Raw genomic sequence first — 19073 nt, 5'->3', positions numbered from 1 at the left:
CATTACTTACCCTGTATTTCTTAATAAACGCACGCATTGAGTATGAAAAGATTGTTATGGAATCATACTGTCTTGGAATCATACACCTATCTGGAACTGTTAACACTACCTCAGAATGAGGCTTGGATAAATTTGAGGATGAACAGAATTGGTTCGATCAACGAGTTTATAAAAGTTGTTTATACATTAATTTCATTAAAGATGATAGAACGATTAGGTGCTTATTCACACTATCCTTGTTCCTCACCGCAATAATGCCAAACTGAGATATGATTGAAATCGAGATTGAAATAGAAGTATTAAAACACAACATAATCTCCTTGTGCTGTCATTGTCACATTTGTTAATAAGTTTGGCAAGGATGTAGTGTATGTCCAATAGCACCATAGGTACTGCATCTGGAGATGCGAACGCGATATACTTACTCATTTTTACACTAAATTTCGGCAATACCAACGGCAATTTGGTATTTTAGAATTTATTATTCAGATTGTACACCCTTGACATTTGCATACGGCCAAAATTGTAAATGGCATGATAGCTTTCGCTTCTTCTTTACTGCATATCACAAAATTACCAAATTTCAAATCTTTAATCTAATTTATTGACAAACGGTGGACGACAGTCGACATAACACTGGAACGACTAATCTTAATACTTTCCTACCTTTTGTCATTCTATAAAAATTTATTACATAAAAAAAGAGCACAGTTTAAAATACTATAATCGATGTATCGGAGCACATTTCCGAAATAAATTTTCTTTAATTAACTGAATTTATAGTTATAGAAACTATAAACTCACCCTGTATATCTAATGTGAAAGACGATATGTACATATAAGCTTTACCTCTCAATAATAAGAAATAAAATGTTACGCAAGTGATAATAATACAGGGTGTTCACCATTGCTATCTATACTACAACTACTACGAGGTCTGTTAAATTAGCAAACAAATTCTATTTTACAGCAATACTTTAATGGGCACGAAAAACATTTTTTTTAACCAGTGGTTCACAAACTGTGGGTACCAACTTTGTTATTTTATATGGAACTATACTTTTTTGTTTCCTTATTCGATAGATAACAATTTTTATGAGAAAAATAGCTAAAATATTGCGTGTTTGGAATCCAGATTCTTGTTGGTAGCATGCGTCCTTTTCTTCTATAGGTTTTCGTCCATGTATCAGGAAGTTGGAAGTTTTTTTTCTTATTTCCCATTTTTAATGCATCTACCTAATAGTACTCTCCACAAAAGCACCAGGAGTGGATGAGTGATTAATTAAAAATAACACCCTCCAAATAACCCCTTTAGTTCTAATTTTCGGTTATACAAAGTACAAACCAATATATTATAGTAAAATAAGATATACATATAACCAAGTATATAGGTAAACACTTCGTACCTACATATTCAATTGATTACTAAAAATAATATGTGAGAACCATATACGTGGATTTAAAGCAAAATCAATTGAAACTAGAAAACTATCGAAGAATTTACGAATGCCATAAATATTTCCAAACCTACGTCTATGATTATTCACTATATAACTAGAAAATGTTAGACATCTTCTATCGGTACCGGTGATACACGTAAAATTCTGCATAAGACAAATATAATGAACATTCATTCGTAATTGGCGTTTCCCTTGAAGTGTAATTACATAGATATATACCTATAACTTCACGGCGCAAGTTACCTATAAACGCCTACTTTTACCTGCTTGATGTTAGTACACAAACTATTCGCACGCAAATTTCTTGAAAACATTACTTTACTTTGTTGAGATTTCTAAAACCTGTCGTTACTCTACAAGGGGGTCGAAAAACCTATAGCGGTTATATATTTGTGATACCTACTTCGGTAACTATTAGCACAAGTTTAAATATGCCTACTATTTAAATCTGTGCTATAGGTAAGTACAACATTATATAGTTATTATTGCGCCTGATGCACTCCTATTTCGTACAGTCATGTGCTAACTTTAAGGTGCGTAAAACGCATCAAATTAAATAGCCAAGGAGGAAACAACATTATAATTTGAAATTATATATTCAACTCTTGTCCCGCGGAAAGTCTAATTAATTTCAACAATCACACCGCTAGTGATATATATAACACCAAAAATGTGTTTAAAATGCCTTAATTGAAATTAGCATCTTTAGGAAGTGAGAGATTTTTGATAATTTTTTAAAAGACCGGAATTGCTAATAAGTGCTTCCCATATTATACTTACACTGATTAAATGGTTATTAGCCTACATGAAGATTCATTTTGATGTAGGTAATACGAGTAAGATTAATCTTTGACTAACGCTCATAAATTTGCGTGCAAATCCGACTTCTACCTTTCGAAAGAGTGTGTAAGGCATATTATTAGCTCCTGCGCTTATAAACATTATTAAACGCATTATAAAAATTCAGTTAAAATTGAGGTATTAAATAAATTAAGTTATTAATTTTATGTTCAGCGGCCATGTTACCGCACCATTCCACTTAGTATGTAGAAAAGACTATAATTTAAAATGTTGAAATTTGCATATAACGTTTTAATTAGTGTGGAAAACTTGCCAATCCACTAGGCTACCCGCCCATCTGTTTATCGACACCACTTGGGAGATTACTTCAGTGGCTTAATAGCGAGTTTGCCGAATGAAAAAGGTATTTATAGTGCTATGGTAACCATTGTGATATTAAACCTGATAAGGCCGTTTCGTGTTGTTGCCTCTCGCCGGATACATACAATTAGTCACTCTTATAATATGTAGATTATTTTTATACGAGAACGTTTATACTAGCCGGCAAATACAGATTTCAGTGGCGTTAGTTTTTTTTTGGATGATGATGTGGTAAATAAAGTAAATCGGGAAGGAGCACAATATACAATTTATATCCCATAAGAATTGATTAAGATAGCACTAAGTGCGATATTTGGAGCAACAGGAACTCCAACAGGTGTATATATTTTGCGAACGTCTACACAATCGAATATAAACCCTGTTGGGTAATAATGCGGCAGGAGCAATGGCTTGTGACCCTCGGGCCATAAATATCCCGGCGAGTCTCAGGGATTGCGCTACTTTGTCTATCCAGCTACGAACACATGTCTTTATAAACACCATATTTACATCTGTTATTGTTTATTTCCGCATGTGAAATGTTAAAAAGTACACTTGAACAATAACGTTTCTTATCGTGAAACCATTAGAAGCCTCCATTAGATTTTGAACAAGGTTCGCATTGGGGAATTGCTATAAAGCTGTCATTCCGAACAAAACGTCAAATAAATAATTTAGAGTTTTCTTGCATTAATTCTTTCATTACATCAGAGGGAGTGTTATGAGAAAATAGCTAAACAAATACTTATTTAATTCCGATTATAATGAGTGTGTAATTAACTTTTCAAACAAAGATATGTAAGTAACTCCTTGTATTTAGTACATAATTAATCTTCCTTTTTATAGCTCGACAGTTACTTTAATATGTAAACACCTTTCTACTCACTTTCCTGTTAAGGTGTATTCATAATAATTGAAATTCAAATTTTAGAAGTCAACTTTTTATGCAAAAATCTAGCGAAGGATGCGGGTAGCTAACGGTAGTGTTAAAGAAACAAGCGATTACCTAAGCATTACGCATTATATACCGATTCGTAAGTATTTATTTGTTTACCTAAATTTATTGAGTTTGTTTGGAGGGTGTTCAAACTGTCTGGCTTAAACAATATGGCTGTGGAAAGTTGCCAATACGGGCCTTGCCCAAAAGTCAAACGTGTTAATTTAATATCCGTTAAGAAATTTCGTCACAAGTCTTCATTCGTGTAAATGTGACAGGAGGGATGCTTTATTTAGGCACCAGAGGAAAAGTGAATCCATGCATACCTATATTGTTTTGTGTCATTTGAGTCCAATAGGTAATCTAACGATAAGTGATAAGTTTGTTCACTCTCGGCGATATTCAGCGTTTTATAATCACATGTATAGGTACCTGTTTACGTCATACATATACCTATTATACAGGGTGTTTTTTTGGGAGCTTTAGTTAAAAGTTTCTGGGAAAGTAAAATAGGTAGGTTTTTGAAAATTTGTACTTAGGAGTTACTCTGAAGGCCGAATCGATGTAAAATATTTTCAAAATGGCCGCACTTCCGGAAACACCGGAAGTAGATAGTAACTTCGTTATTTTAAATGGCAACCCCTATTTTTTATTGCTTTTTTGGATTCTACGTGAAATTTCACTTCTTTTGATACCCATATGTCGATATCTACCATTTATGGTTTTTAAGTTATTTTGACTTTAAGAAAAAAAATGGCGGATGCAGATGGTACCTTGATAATTGATTACTTGCAAACGGTTGTAGTCATGGCAACCTATTTTTATCAGTGCATAGAGAATGAATAGGGCTTTCTTTTAGTGCACTTAAAAAAAAGTTAAGTTGCGTACGACCGCCCCTATGGATATCCAAATTTATGAAACTTCAAAGACTAAAAACTCAGTTTTTTTTAATGGAATGACCACGTTCTTACTATTCCATGAGATAGAGAATCGAAATGGGCATATTTTGACAATACATGTTCCTATAGCTATCTTTAACAGTTTCTGACTTATTCCCATTTTATTGAATTGACACTATTTTTTTAGGATTTTCTTTTTTAGTAGTCGGCCATGATTCTATAACAATTGAATTTTAAACAAATCTAGTGACACTAATCCATCACCCACTGTTATAGGTTAACATAAGTTTTTCAAAAATCGAAAAATGACTCGCAGTGGTTTCACCTATTTTGGAATTTAATTGTTATTTATGGTGAAATGGGCAGAATCGCGGCGCGTGCTTTCCGTACATTCATTCGAAAACTAGAACGAAATTGTATGAATTTTTGAAATTTTGTACCCCTAATGCACTACAAACCGTTGAAGCACAAGTTATACAAAGCTCTACAAGAGAATATTTAAGAAAATGAATTGAATTGCAAATGCAAGATTAACAAAATAAATTCAATGCAAAATATAAAAAACTTTGTTGAAACATTTTTGGTATGGAATTTTTGCTAGAACAGATATCGCATTACCTCTCTTAATTTCCAGACTTATACGTTGTTTAAGAAATTCAGTTGAACGACTCTGTTTAGATTTTTCAAAAATTTTCTGTCCTATATCCTTATTAAATGAGTTATTTATTAATGAATTATTTAGACTAGAACTAGAATCAGTGGTATTAAAGAATCCATTCCTTGATTTGTTTAAAATTCGATTGTTATAAAATCATGGCCAACTACTAAAAAGAAAATGCGAAAAAAAATGGCATCAATTCCGAGATCAATTCAATGAAATGGGAATAAATCAGAAACTGTTAAAGATAGCTATAGGAACATGTAATATCAAAATATGCCAATTTCGATTCTCTATCTCATGCAATATTAAGAACATGGTCATTCCATTTAAAAAAACTGAGTTTATAGACTTTGAAGTTTCTTAAATTTGGATCTCCATAGGTGCGGTTGTACGCAACTTAACTTTGTTTTAAGTACATTAAAAGAAAGCCCTATTCATTCTCTATGCACTGATAAAAATGGGTTGCCATGACTATAACCTTTTTCAAGTAATCAATTATCAAGGTACCATCTGCATCCGCCATTTTTTTTCTTAAAGTCAAAATAACTTAAAAACCATAAATGGCAGATATCGACATATGGGTATCAAAAGAACTGAAATTTCACGTAGAATCCAAAAATGCAATAAAAAATAGGGGTTGCCATTTAAAATAACGAAGTTACTATCTACTTCCGGTGTTTCCGGAAGTGCGGCCATTTTGAAAATATTTTACATCGATTCGGCCTTCAGAGTAACTCCTAACTACAAATTTTCAAAATCCTACCTATTTTACTTTCCCAGAAACTTTTAACTAAAGCTCCCAAAAAAACACCCTGTATAGATATTATAACGAAATGTAGTAGGTAAGTGATTAACGACCTGAATCCCAAAGTGATTCAATCTAGTATCATGAACCTAATATTCTGGCCCTGATCAAATTAGGACGAAAACAACCATTTGCTTACATAAATGCAATGCGTTTGGCAGTTTTCGCAAACAACTTGAGTTGAGATTTGGGGAATACTGCTTCATATGATGATTGGTAGTGACACAGAACCGTTCGATATGTAGTTGAAACCATTTCAACTAGTTTAAATTTTATATACCTACACAATCCAAATAGTTTACCAAAAAAATGGCAAAATCGTATGCAGATTATTAATATCGGATGAACTGTATTGGTCAGCATATGGATCAACCTTGGCAAGGCAAGGGTTGGAATTAGGCTTTGAGATACGTAATCATTTTGTTTTATTTTTAGCGCATTTTTGAAAAAAATACGCCATTATATTCGTTATGGCCGGCTGTCTGGCTGGCTGGCTCGCTGGCTGTCCGGTGTCAGCAGTTATAATAGCTAGAGACTTCAAATTTTTATTAAAAGCTTTCTGCTATTGTGTAGATGTGCAGGCTCTAGTCTATTTTGAGTTAGATTACTCGTGTGCCTGATATTTTTAAACTTTCCTAATAAAATATTGATCTGTATTACCAAAAATGGGCTTTCATCATGCATATGCTGATTTACAACTTTGTTTTTAACTGGACCGGCAAGACTGCTCTACTGATCCAATCCACTATGTACTTAAAAAATCTGTGTTCCAGCTCGGATTCAAATCAAGAACCCTCCGTGTCGACCTTTCAACGAACTATATACGTTTATAGTTTTTATTATATTTTACGATGGAACTGTTAAAAACTGTAAGGTTTTTTGTATGATAATTGTATCTAGTAGTCTTTTGGATCTATAGTGCAACTTTTGGGCAATAATGCTTTTAGTTAATATGAGCCATCCGCTTTTATAGGTAAGTGCAGTGTTAAAGTTGTGGGGTTTATCATAAATAGCCAGGAAATATATAATGAAAAGTTAGTAAAAAAATTCAATTTTCAAAAATTCTCTTCTTTCTGATTTGAAAAATATATACTCGTAATAGCAGTATGGCCCTTAGTCCCCTATTATTAGCCTAGAGGTAAACAGGGTAAACTCTAGGTACACAATTTTAGAGACTGAGTAGACTTGAAGGACGGGAATGTGCTAAAGATGGTCTCAGTTTATGTTAGTCTTAATTTTTCTGCCGTAAAGGAGCGTAAATAGAAAACTGACAAGCGGTGATGTGGAGACACATTATTTTCTACGCCGTAACTATTTTTTTCTATTTATGACGGTAATAGATTAAAAAGGATTGTCATTTATAAAAAATAATTCAAAGGTAAATCAAATAGCATTTGAAACGCACCATAGACCAAAATTTCATAGAATGAAAATAAATTCAAAAGAAACCGCAATGCTGTTGTCCTGCCTATTGTGTTACTCCGTTTGTGATGACTTTAATTATCAATCTAGTATTTTTTAAAAATCGGATCATTGAGTACTGTTAAATTTTCATATATTTTTTGTGTTAACTTTCAAAAAAGCATACATGCGTATTTTTATGTTCGACGTACTTGCTGCCATTTATTATGCACTGTGTCCAAGATAGGGATGTCATGGAAAATATGCACAATCAAATCATGCTGTAGCCAAACCCAAAAATTCCGATTACCTACTTCCGAAGATATACCAGAAAAACCGAAATTTGGCGATTTCGTATTCATTTTTTTCTGAAGTTATTTGAACAGACACAAAAAAACTAAAACAACACTTTCTCATTGCGACTTTTTAAACTCTACAAGACACGTGTTGAGAAATGCAATCTTTCGATTCGGAGAAATCGTTATCAAATTATTTTTTTTATATGGCCTGTAAAAAAAGTACACACTGTATTGTGTAACATACGATATACGCCACATAAAAAAACAAAAGTTTGAAAATTGTTTTATCAAATTAAATTTACTTACTTTGCTATACAGGTTACTCCGTTATAAATGCCTTTCAAGCAATTTCCACACCTTCTATTTATACCTATAAGTGAATTTCTTTGACAGTAAAAATATCACATCCTTTCATATTGATCTTATGTTAACATGTAAATTTTCCAGCTACACCCCGATGATGACTGTGCTGTCTAAATCGATCGCCTAAAGGAACTTCTAATAAAATTTCTTTGGGTCTCGTTATTATATTTTCAATATCGTTAGTTTCAACAGGATGGTACACTTTCTCTCAAAAATCGTGCGAGAATACCTATCGGACAAATTTCCTGGAAAATGGAAAATTTGACTGATTGGTATTCGCGCCGCTCGCGCGTTTAGGGTGTTGTGCGCGGGTGCACCATCTTGTTAGAACCAACAGTTTCCAACTTTTGTTTTTTTGTTTGACGTAATAAAAATGTTACTCAATACAGTGTGTACTTTTTTACGAGTCATAAAAAAATATTTAAAATCTTCACGATTACCATACTTTCTTCGGTTAGGTACCTATTCGAAACTAAAATAAAAAATAAAGTCATCTAATGAAGAAACAAAAAGAGGCGCAGAGGATGTTCACTTTTTTTTCCATAGACATTCGGCAGTAGCTAATATTCATAAATGCAAATAGTTAATGAATACCAAAAAGAAAAATAGGCCCCATTTAAATAAATCTCGAAATAAATAGAAGGCCTAGGTACTGTGATTCGAAGAAATTCTAGTGTAAACTATATTTTTTCTAAACCGAAACGATTCCTGGTAATAATGTTCTCAACATTTTCGTAATAGTAAGCGTATCCTTACATGTTTTCTGAGCGGAAAATTAAAAAAATTTAACGTGACGTCTCTGAATGTCCCTATTAAGTAACATTCAGCAAAGAATCTACCTCATGCATGGTTCTCGTGCCTCTTACAATTTGTCTTTACCAATTACCACTAATTTTTGCATGGTACGTATATCCTCAGCTTTCCCAGTATATATCATGAAAAGCTGACTTGAATGCGAAAACGACAAACACCTGAGATCGTGTTTCATACATCAAACATTTTAGGTATATTAAAACGAAGACTTTACTGTTTTAACACGTACTTATACAGATTACAATCGAGATTTGTGCATATCGTTTCCTACAATTTGCCATAATGGGCAATGTCTACATCTAAACCTAAAGTGTGTGAAGTCACGTAAAACCAATCTTCTGATTTATATCGTTCTATTTCTTCATTGCTTACTAATTATACGAATGACTATATACCTACAACAAAATTTTTATTTTAGAATTAGTAACAGGTAGGTGACGTATATTGGGGCGTGATAGAAAATCCATTTACAGAATCAATACGAGGTGTTACATTTAATGGTATTATAATGAATAGTTATGTATAAATAATAACCTGAATTTACGTTAAACTTCTTCAATACTCGGTTGTCTAACATGACAGAAAGTGCTAGTAATTTTCTGTTAAGTGATTGGCCATTACGTCATAATGTACGTACAACCTATATTTCACGCTTCACCCCTACATAACAAAATGCATCGGTAACTGCTTGATAATCAATACTGCCAATTTTAGCGAGCATCTTTCCGTACTATTATAAGCGGATTTCCAATTTGTTGCGGTATATTCACTTAGTATATACCAAAGTACCTATAAACTTCAGATTACCCTTTTTTTTCGTTCATTGTAAGTAAAAGTACCATTTTAATCATTTGATTGGATAAATGGAATGTTACCTATGGAGCGAATTATATTTAAGGGGGTCTTTGATGAAACCCAATTTTCTGGATTTCACCCAATATCGCTTTGCAAGTCTTGTGAGACTCTTGTAAATTTCTTGTCATGCACAAAGTGACATAACGCTGTGAGCATAAAGTGGTTTTCAGAATGCATAATATGGCATAAATCTCTGACGTTGAACATAGTAGAAATTGTAACAAGTGTAACATGGTTCTGTACTGTAACCAGTGTACAGAACCATTTTTCGCACCATAGGTATTTTGATCTTGGGAAATCCAAATGGCAGGTATGCCGGAGCAATATATCCTTGCTAATCATGACCGAAATAAGAACCCGAGTAAGAACCACTTTCCTTGACTACCTCTTCAAATTTTAAGACTAAGTTTGCGTACTCTCCTCTATAAATGCACAATCCGGTTACTATAGGGATACATTACACTCTTAAGACTGTAATTATCCAAATATCGATGCTATAGTATCTTGCTTCAATGGTAAGGTGTTTTTTTTTTACTGAAAGACAGGTTTTTGGTAAATTAACCGTGCTCGCTCCTCCAACTTTTTCTTATCAGATGCACTCACATTCTCAACAACAGGATTGTTATGTAATCACTTGTTCCTTTTCCACTTTTTTGTTTGACAATGCAATTTTTCCGTGCTCATTTTGTGTTGTTACTTGCTCCTAACAAAACCAAATCGTTAAATTCATCGTTGCAAACAGATTTACAGGGGCCCGAAGAGACGCGTATGTGTTATATACTCTTAATTTCGCTGTTTGCTTGTCAAAGTATATTGATTAATTTCATTTCAAGGTTTAGTGTATATTATGATGTATATAATATATTCAGCTTTGCGTGAATCGTTTAACCCATTATTATACATTAACGAGATTAAAAGTAGCACCTGCCTATTTAGACACTGCATGTTACTGTGTTTCCAACGATATTCCCTAAAATGTGACCAAGGCAAAAAGAACACAAAATTTATTTCTTGTATTCCAACGCAATGTGTTTTCTCACGCTTCCTGACGAAATTGGTGCCAAAATGAAGAATATGCTCTACCAACTTAAACAAAAGAACGCGTAAAATTTAGTTCTTTTGAAAAAGGCGCGTTATGTATGCCGTGTCAATGAGTTTGTTAAAAAAATAAAGGTTTGGTTTAGCTGAAATGAACAAAAAAAATCGACCAAACGATAACACAACTCAACTTTCTATCACTTTCCAGTTTTCCATTTTTAAAATGTCACATTGTGCACTAACGTGTGGGAAGCGTCATTTTAAATACGACTGCTCATTAGATACGGATTGGTGCCGATTCGGGTGTTTTCGGCAATTAAACACGTTCGAAGTTTCATAAATACGGATGAAATTTTGACGACTAAATCAAGTTGGTAGTTGGTGGTACGATTTTCATTTTCACATTCATTTCATTGTAAGACGAATTCCTGTTTTTCAAAAATGGACACAAAAAATGATAATGAAGAGAAAAATTTCATTGATATTGTTTGTGTACTTTCAACAATTTTCGTAAAAAAAAGTATAGTATGTACTCCGTTTTATAAACGTCTCTAGACACTCGTTATAAACACTCGTACGCTCCGCTCTTGTCTAACATAAAACTCGTGTCTAAAGTGTCCTTTATAAAACTTGATACATAATACAGGGTGTTTTTTTTGGTTAAGTTTAGTTAAACGTTTCTGGGAAAGTAAAATAGATAGGTTTTTGAAAAGTTGACTTAGGAGTTACTCTGAAGGCCGAATCGATGTAAAATATTTTCAAAATCGCCGCACGTCTGGAAACACCAGAAGTAGATAGTAACTTCGTTATTTTAAATAGCAACCCCTATTTTTTATTGCATTTTTGGATTCTACGTGAAATTTCAGTTCTTTTGATACCCACATGTTGATATCTGCCATTTATGGTTTTTAAGTTATTTTGACTTTAAGAAAAAAATAGCGGATGCAGATGGTACCTTGATAATTGATTACTTGAAAACGGTTGTAGTCATGGCAACTTATTTTTATCAGTGCATAGAGAATGAATAGGGCTTTCGTTTAATGTACTTAAAAAAAAGTTAAGTTGCGTACGACTGCCCCTACGGAGATCCAAATTTATGAAACTTCAAAGACTAAAAACTCAGTTTTTTTTAATGGAATATCCATTTTCTTACTATTGCATGTGATAAAGAATCAAAATGGGCGTATTTTGACAATACATGTTCCTATAGCTATCTTTTACAGTTTCTGGCTTATTCCCATTTTATTGAATTGACACTATTTTTTTCGGATTTTCTTTTTAGTAGTCGGCCATGATTTTATAACAATCGAATTTTAAACAAATCTAGTGACACTAGCCCGTCACCTGTTATAGGTTAACATAAGTTTTTCAAAAATCGAAAAATGATTCGCAGTGGTTTTACCTATTTTGGAATTTAATTGTTATTTATGGTGAAATGGACAGAATCGCGGCACGTGCTTGCCGTACATTCATTCGAACACTGGAACGAAATTGTATGAATTTTGGAAATGTGGTACCCCCAAATGCACTACAAAGCGAAGTTGAAGTTTCTTAAATTTGGATCTCCATAAGTGCGGTTGTACGCAACTTCACTTTTTTTAGGTACACTAAAAGAAATCCCTAGTCATTCTCTATGAACTGATAAAAATGGGTTGCCATGACTACAACCGTTTTCAAGTAATCAATTATCAAAGTCCCATCTGCATCCGCCATTTTTTTTAAGTCAAAATAACTTAAAAACCATAAATGGCAGATATCGACATGTGGGTATCAAAAGAACGGAAATTTCAAGTAGAATCCAAAAATGCAATAAAAAAGAGGGCTTCCTATTCAAAATAACGAAGTTACTATCTACTTACGGTGTTTCCGGATGTGCGGCCATTTTGAAAAAAATTTACACCGATTCGGCTTCCAGAGTAACTCCTAAGTACAAATTTTCAAAAACCTACCTATTTTACTTTCCCAGAAACGTTTAACTAAAGCTCCCAATAAAACACCCTGTATAGTGTATACTATTTCAATTTTGAACAATTTTATAGCCGATACTGTCGAATATGTGACAAACGTGACTGCGCCTAGTGCACGAACTTATAAATTAAGATGGACTGCTGATCAAACAGTTGCATAGAGATAGAAATGGCCTCAGCATGGGCGCGGCCATGATGTGCACGTTTTAGTTATTTTTTTCACTACTAGCGTCTGATAACATGATTATTAACCTTTTTTCCACTTGTAAAGTAGGCTTTCTCGGCAATTGTTCAAAGTGGTTAATAATGTGGACATTATTAACTAGTAGTCAATAATGAGAACTGTCACGATGTCACTTTTAGAAAACACAACCCGAAATTCCGCTCAATAAACGTTTAGACAAGTTCTCTAAAATGAATAATTGCCACCATCCGCCATTTCCAGAGAAATTACATACCTAAAATTATCACATTTTGAAAAAATTCGAACAAAATCACTCTTTGAAAATATCTCAATGACAGAACAAAATACGGCCTGTTTGACTTGTACTTCTACGCACTTGATTGACATGTTAAATTAATAAACAAAAAATTCTGTCCAATCGTTCACTTTCTTATCAATATAATATGTTAATTATTAATTTAGAGGACTTCAAGTGCTAGTAGTGAAAAAAATAGTATATATACCACGGTAGAGAAGTCTATTATTGCCTTCGCACCTTACACCCCTCGGCGCAAGCGCCTCGAGATGTAATCTTGGTGCTCAGCCAATAATACTGTACTTCTCTACCTTGATATATAATGTACTATTATAGGGGAATTTTCCTAGTGCTCAAGTGTTGAGACTATTGCAGCCTTGGAAAATGACATATGACAGTGACAGTGACAGTAATTTACTTAGAAAACGTGAGGTTAATGCTTGTTTATTAGTTGATTTGAATTTCGCGCCAAGTGAGTGCATATCATGGGTGCCCACATGTAGCTGTCATTTGTCAATTTAGCATTAGCAGTCCATCTTAATTTATAAGTTCGTGGCCTAGTGTCAATTTATAATTTGTTGTAAAACAGAAGCAGCATTTGTAAATTATTAAGAAGGAAATAATTTATAGTGAATAAAATATACCACTGTAATTAATCAAATGATCAGTTAGTACCAACTTCAAAAATTTTTTGTTTGTAAAATAGTAAATCTAAGAGAAAAGTTAGTACCTATACGTCGTAAAAAATATAGTGCCAAGTATGGTACCTCAAGGCACACCCGACTGAATTCTATTACATTATTGTTCATGTGTTTTCTATTATAGCAGTTTTTCTATAAGGTTAATATAGAGAAGTCAGAAGGACGAAGCGAAATAACGAAGAAAGAGTTTTTAAGCTTGAACTAATTAGCCATACATTGTTTCTCTCTAGGCAGTTTTCTTTTCTTCTCGCAGACAGTTCCTTTGTTTAAAGAAGTTCTATTTTGGAAAACGTTTTAAAACTCTTCGCTCTTGTTCAAAATGTTTCAGTTGACAGATATATTTCGCCGGGATTTATTTTTTCTAATGTAAACAAAGTTTCTGTTCATGGAAAATGGAAAATTTCTGCGATAGGTATTCTCGCACAATTAGGGTGTTGTGTGCGAGTGCACCATCTTGTTGAAACCAACAATTTCTAACTGTCACTGTTTTTGGTATGCCGTTCATCATAGTATTCGTAATAAAAAATGCTACTCAACATATAGTATGTCTATTTTTACGGACCATAAAAAAATATAAAATTGATGGATGATTTCTCCGAAACGCAACGTTGCATTGAAAATCTCTCAACGCTGTCTTGTAGAGCTAAAATAGTTTCAATGTTTTATTTTTAAATAACATAAGAAAAAAATAAAAACAAAATCGGCAAATTTCGGTTTTTTGGCATATCTTCGGAAGTTATTGGAAATTCTGGTCATGATAATAACTCTCTAATTGCGCAACTTTTTTCTAATTTGACCTCATCTTCGTATTTTCTATGGTTTCCGAGAACCCCACGAGACATCCTCATCTTTGAGACAAAAAACCATGTGCAGCGTTGCCAATTTTAAATCAAATCAAAGACGGCATTAGCTAGAGATATCACCGAAAAATTGAAAATGTCAAATTTGGTTTTTATGTTCCCTAGCTTAAACGGTCGCAAATGAACGGTTCTCGTGAGCACCTTCTATGGGCCCTTTTTTTCGGAGAATTTGAATCTGTTGCCACAATTTCCATAACGTACTAGATGTAGAATCTACAGATTACCATTTTCTTATTTATGATAGAGGCAGAAAGATAATGATCTATCTATTATAAGAGTTAATCTGTTAATAAATTTATGAACTCATTCTAAAACAGGGAGGGAGTTAGACGTTTTACTATATAATATTTGAAATAAAGATCTGGTAACAATGGGAAATTTACCCTTTCTTATTGCCGTTTTAATTAATTAATTAATATTTACGCTTCTTGTTGGTGAGATACTAGAATTATGATTAATGAAAAGGAGCACGTTAATTAGCATTTCATTTTTATTTGAATCATATAACGTGTTGCAGGTAATATGAAGCACATAACGGACAAGCCAGTTAGCCAGCTATTGCACAACTCGAGATGCATATAGGCAAAGAAGTGTTATCATAATTTAAACAATTGAAAAATTAATCCATGGCGAATGTGAAATTAAAAAGCATCACTAATACAGCCTACCTAAATTTTTTGTTTATCCATTACTGCTGATTCTACATGTACCTTTTGGACTCACATGATGCACAGTTCCAAATGTTTTGCAAGGTAGTAGGTTGTTATTAAATACGTGTATGATTGATGATTGTGTACCTTAAATCTTTTATTACTGTCAGCGTAAGTGCACATCTCGGTTCTACCTATTAAAGCCATATTACAGGCATCGTGTAATTTATATTATCTCTTTGTGTGATTAATGAAATTATTTTATTCGAAAAAAACGTCATAAATTTGTTAAACAAATTCAACGGAAAATCTATTTTAAATCATTTTTTTGTGTATTTGTAGACGTGTTGAAGGCTTAACATCATTAACCTTACTAATATTAAGTTTATTTCTATTTTGTCGGCAACGCCGAAAGAAATAAATTAATTTCAAGCCCAAGTTTACAAGAACTGTTAACCATCTTGACAAACAACTGTAAAATATGAACATAGTGAAATGCGGCGGCATTGCATAAATAACATATTTGATATAAAACCATATATTACCTACGCCTGCCGCAAACGTCCCAACATTCCATGGTGAAACGCCACAGTTAGCGATGCGCCATTTTAATAAACCGATTAAATAATATGTAGGTATCTAGTAACAAAACGTGATCGCATCAAGAAATAATAAAACCCCCAAAGCAATGTCCAACGTCCGATCGTAGACCTACCAGGCCGACAACACAAAATAAATCATCAATCACTCAGGTCTTGAAACAGTTGAAACAAAGCAGTATAAAAGCAGCGGGAAATTTCGAATCGTACTCATTTAAAGAGAATTTTTCTTAACCAATACGTTCTGCTTTGTGGCAAGCCTTTCATTCAATTATACAAAAAACTATTGAACTGAAGTTTTCGTAAATAGATGATAAATAGTGCGGCTTTGTTATGCCATTTTTTTTTATTTTACATTCGTATTTTCACATATTTCTCTAATAGGTTCTTAATCCCGCAAATATAAATTAAATGTGTTTAATAATTGAAAATTTAAATGCTCGGTTGAGGTGAGGTTGTATGATTAAATGATAAATTAATCTTGAATGGGACGTTGGGTTCAGTTGACAACAGTAAATGGTTGATATCTGTACATAAATCCCACCGTCATACGTGGCATTCATATATTTTTTTCGTCTTTCAGTTTGTATAATGCGTTTTTTTTAAGTTTTGAAGTGCTGTGAATAATGTTCATTAAAGTTTGCGTATGTTGATCAATACTGACAAGTAAAGTACATACCGATGATTAACATCAGATTGGCAAGACAGTTATTTTTGAATTTTAGAAGAGATTGTATCATTCTGATTAAATTTATTGTTACTGTACATTAATTGATGATCACCTATTGCTGTGTTCTAAACACATTAGTTTTTAATGAATTAGTGAAAGGAACTTTGATTCTTTCTATTTTAGTAAGTAGTGTTAATACCTGGATTCTCTAAATAATTTATGCATTTCAAAAAGTTAGTAGCTAGGTCCGCCTTTTTAATACTTATTGATGTGGAACTCAAAATGCTAATTACTTCCTTAAATACTGAACAAATAGGTATCCTGTTTGCGGTATGCAAAATAATACGTCGTTTTCTGTCTGCAGGTGGTATATATGTATTATACCCCTCCAGATCTCAAATCAGGTTGGGAATTTTTAAAATTTGTTTTTGATACGTTTTCAGTATACTGGGTGTCACAAAATAACTATTCCTAGTTTTCAGATATACAAAATTAGGAATAGGTCCATTCAGCATCACTGCATCAGCAGTTTATATTGGAGTCGAATTGGAGCCCACCTGGAAACCTATAACGAGGTTTTTCGGACTTGGGTCACGATTATTAAGGAAACGATTTGAGATTTCTACAATCCGATTTCATTGCATCGTCAGCACTGTCGACATACACCCAAAGAAATTGAGTGAAATCCGTTAACCATTTTCACCTTCACGTCAGTGGCGTACGGAAACCTATGTTAACTAATATTTATTCGATTGTAAACCTAATAGTCCAGGTTATACAATATTTTTTAGTTACCGGTACAAACCGGGTTTTTCATGCTGGTGAAATCATTAGAAATTGGGGAAAAATAATTAAAACAGCTGAATTTTTCCGCGGGTGAAATCACGGGGGTTGAGAGGGGTGGCAACTGGTATTTTGCAATTTGTGGCAAAGCTATTAATTTTAGATGAAAATGTTCAATGTAAAATTTATAGAGATTAAAAAAAATAACCAACTTTTGTATTTGCACTATGTTCACATAACCTCCAATTTTCCTAGAAAAACCGGAAAACCTGTTTTCCGTTTTTTATTCTTATTTTGGCGAAAAAAAGTCGTAGGGGTATGAAATTTGGAGTAAACATAGCTTGTTTTATGATGAAAAGGAGACAATTTGTTTGGGCTGGTAACGTTGAACCATTTCCGAGATCTCGCGATTTCTGAAAATACCACCTCTTTTCAAGGGGATGAAAAATCTATTTTTTTTTTCATCGTACAGAGGTGCGCGGGGTAGCAAAATTTTCGGGAAGACCTATATTTTAATAAACCAAAATAAAAAAATATAATTCCTATAGCAAAAATTCTTGAAAATCGCCAAAAACTGGAAAACAGTTTTAAGATAGATATACACGGTTTTTGACATGATAAATCAACGTGTTGGATGTTAATAAAGATTTTTTCGAAATGTGTCTTCTTGCTTCTATTTAATGTTTGCTTAAATATTCTCTTTTGTTATCTTATGCTCAACTGTTTTAAACACCTTTATTATTTCTTTTTTCTGCATTTTTACCGCAATAAAAGCATTAATAAAATCGAATGATCTTGCTTCCTGATTCCCGAACAATTTGTTTTTGTTCACTGACTCTCCTTCCTGCCGGTTTTATAGCTGATGCAATTGCGTTGGGCCTGTTGATTTGAGATGTAAAACCTGAAATAAACTTCGTGAGGATTTTATTCATAATTCCTGTAAATTAACGATCAACAGGCCCAGCGTAATCGCATCAGCTGTAAAACAGGCAGGAAGAAGAGTTAGTGAACAGAAACAAATTGTTCAGGAAGCAAAAGAATTCGATTTTACTTCGAATTGCTTTTATTGCGGTAAAAATGCAGAAAAAAGAAATAATCTTTTTAATTAAGGCAGTAGGAAACAAAAGAAAATATTTTAGCAACATTAAAGAGGAGAGGGAAGACAGATTTCAAAAACTTTTTATTAGCGCGGATCGAAATACGTTAATTTAGTTGCAAAATATGTCAAAAACAGTGTAGGTATATCTTAAAATTGTTTCCCCAGTTATTGGAAGCTATTGGATTTTTTATTTTTGATTATTAAAATGTAAGCCCTTACAAAAATTTTGCTACCCCGCGCACCTCTATACGATGAAAAAAAATTGATTTTTTATTCCCTTAGACCTTGGAAACGGTTCAACTTTACGAACCCACAAAATTATCTCTCGTTTTTTATTATAAAACAAGCTGTTTCCTCCAAATTTTAAACCCCTATGACTTTTTTTCGCAAAAATAAGAATAAAAAACGAAAACAGTTTTTCCGGTTTTTCTAAGAAAATTGGAAGTTATGTGAAAATAGTGCAGATACAAAAGTTGCTCTTTCTTTTAATCTCTATAAGTGTTACATTGAAGATTTTCGTCTAAAATTAATAGTTTTGCCACAATTTGCAAAACACCACTTTCCACCCCATTC

This window comes from Photinus pyralis, unplaced genomic scaffold (genome assembly GCF_008802855.1).
Source record: "Photinus pyralis isolate 1611_PpyrPB1 unplaced genomic scaffold, Ppyr1.3 Ppyr1.4_unclustered_Scaffold6826, whole genome shotgun sequence".
Lineage (NCBI taxonomy): Eukaryota > Metazoa > Arthropoda > Insecta > Coleoptera > Lampyridae > Photinus > Photinus pyralis.
Note: the sequence above shows the minus strand (reverse complement) of the source record.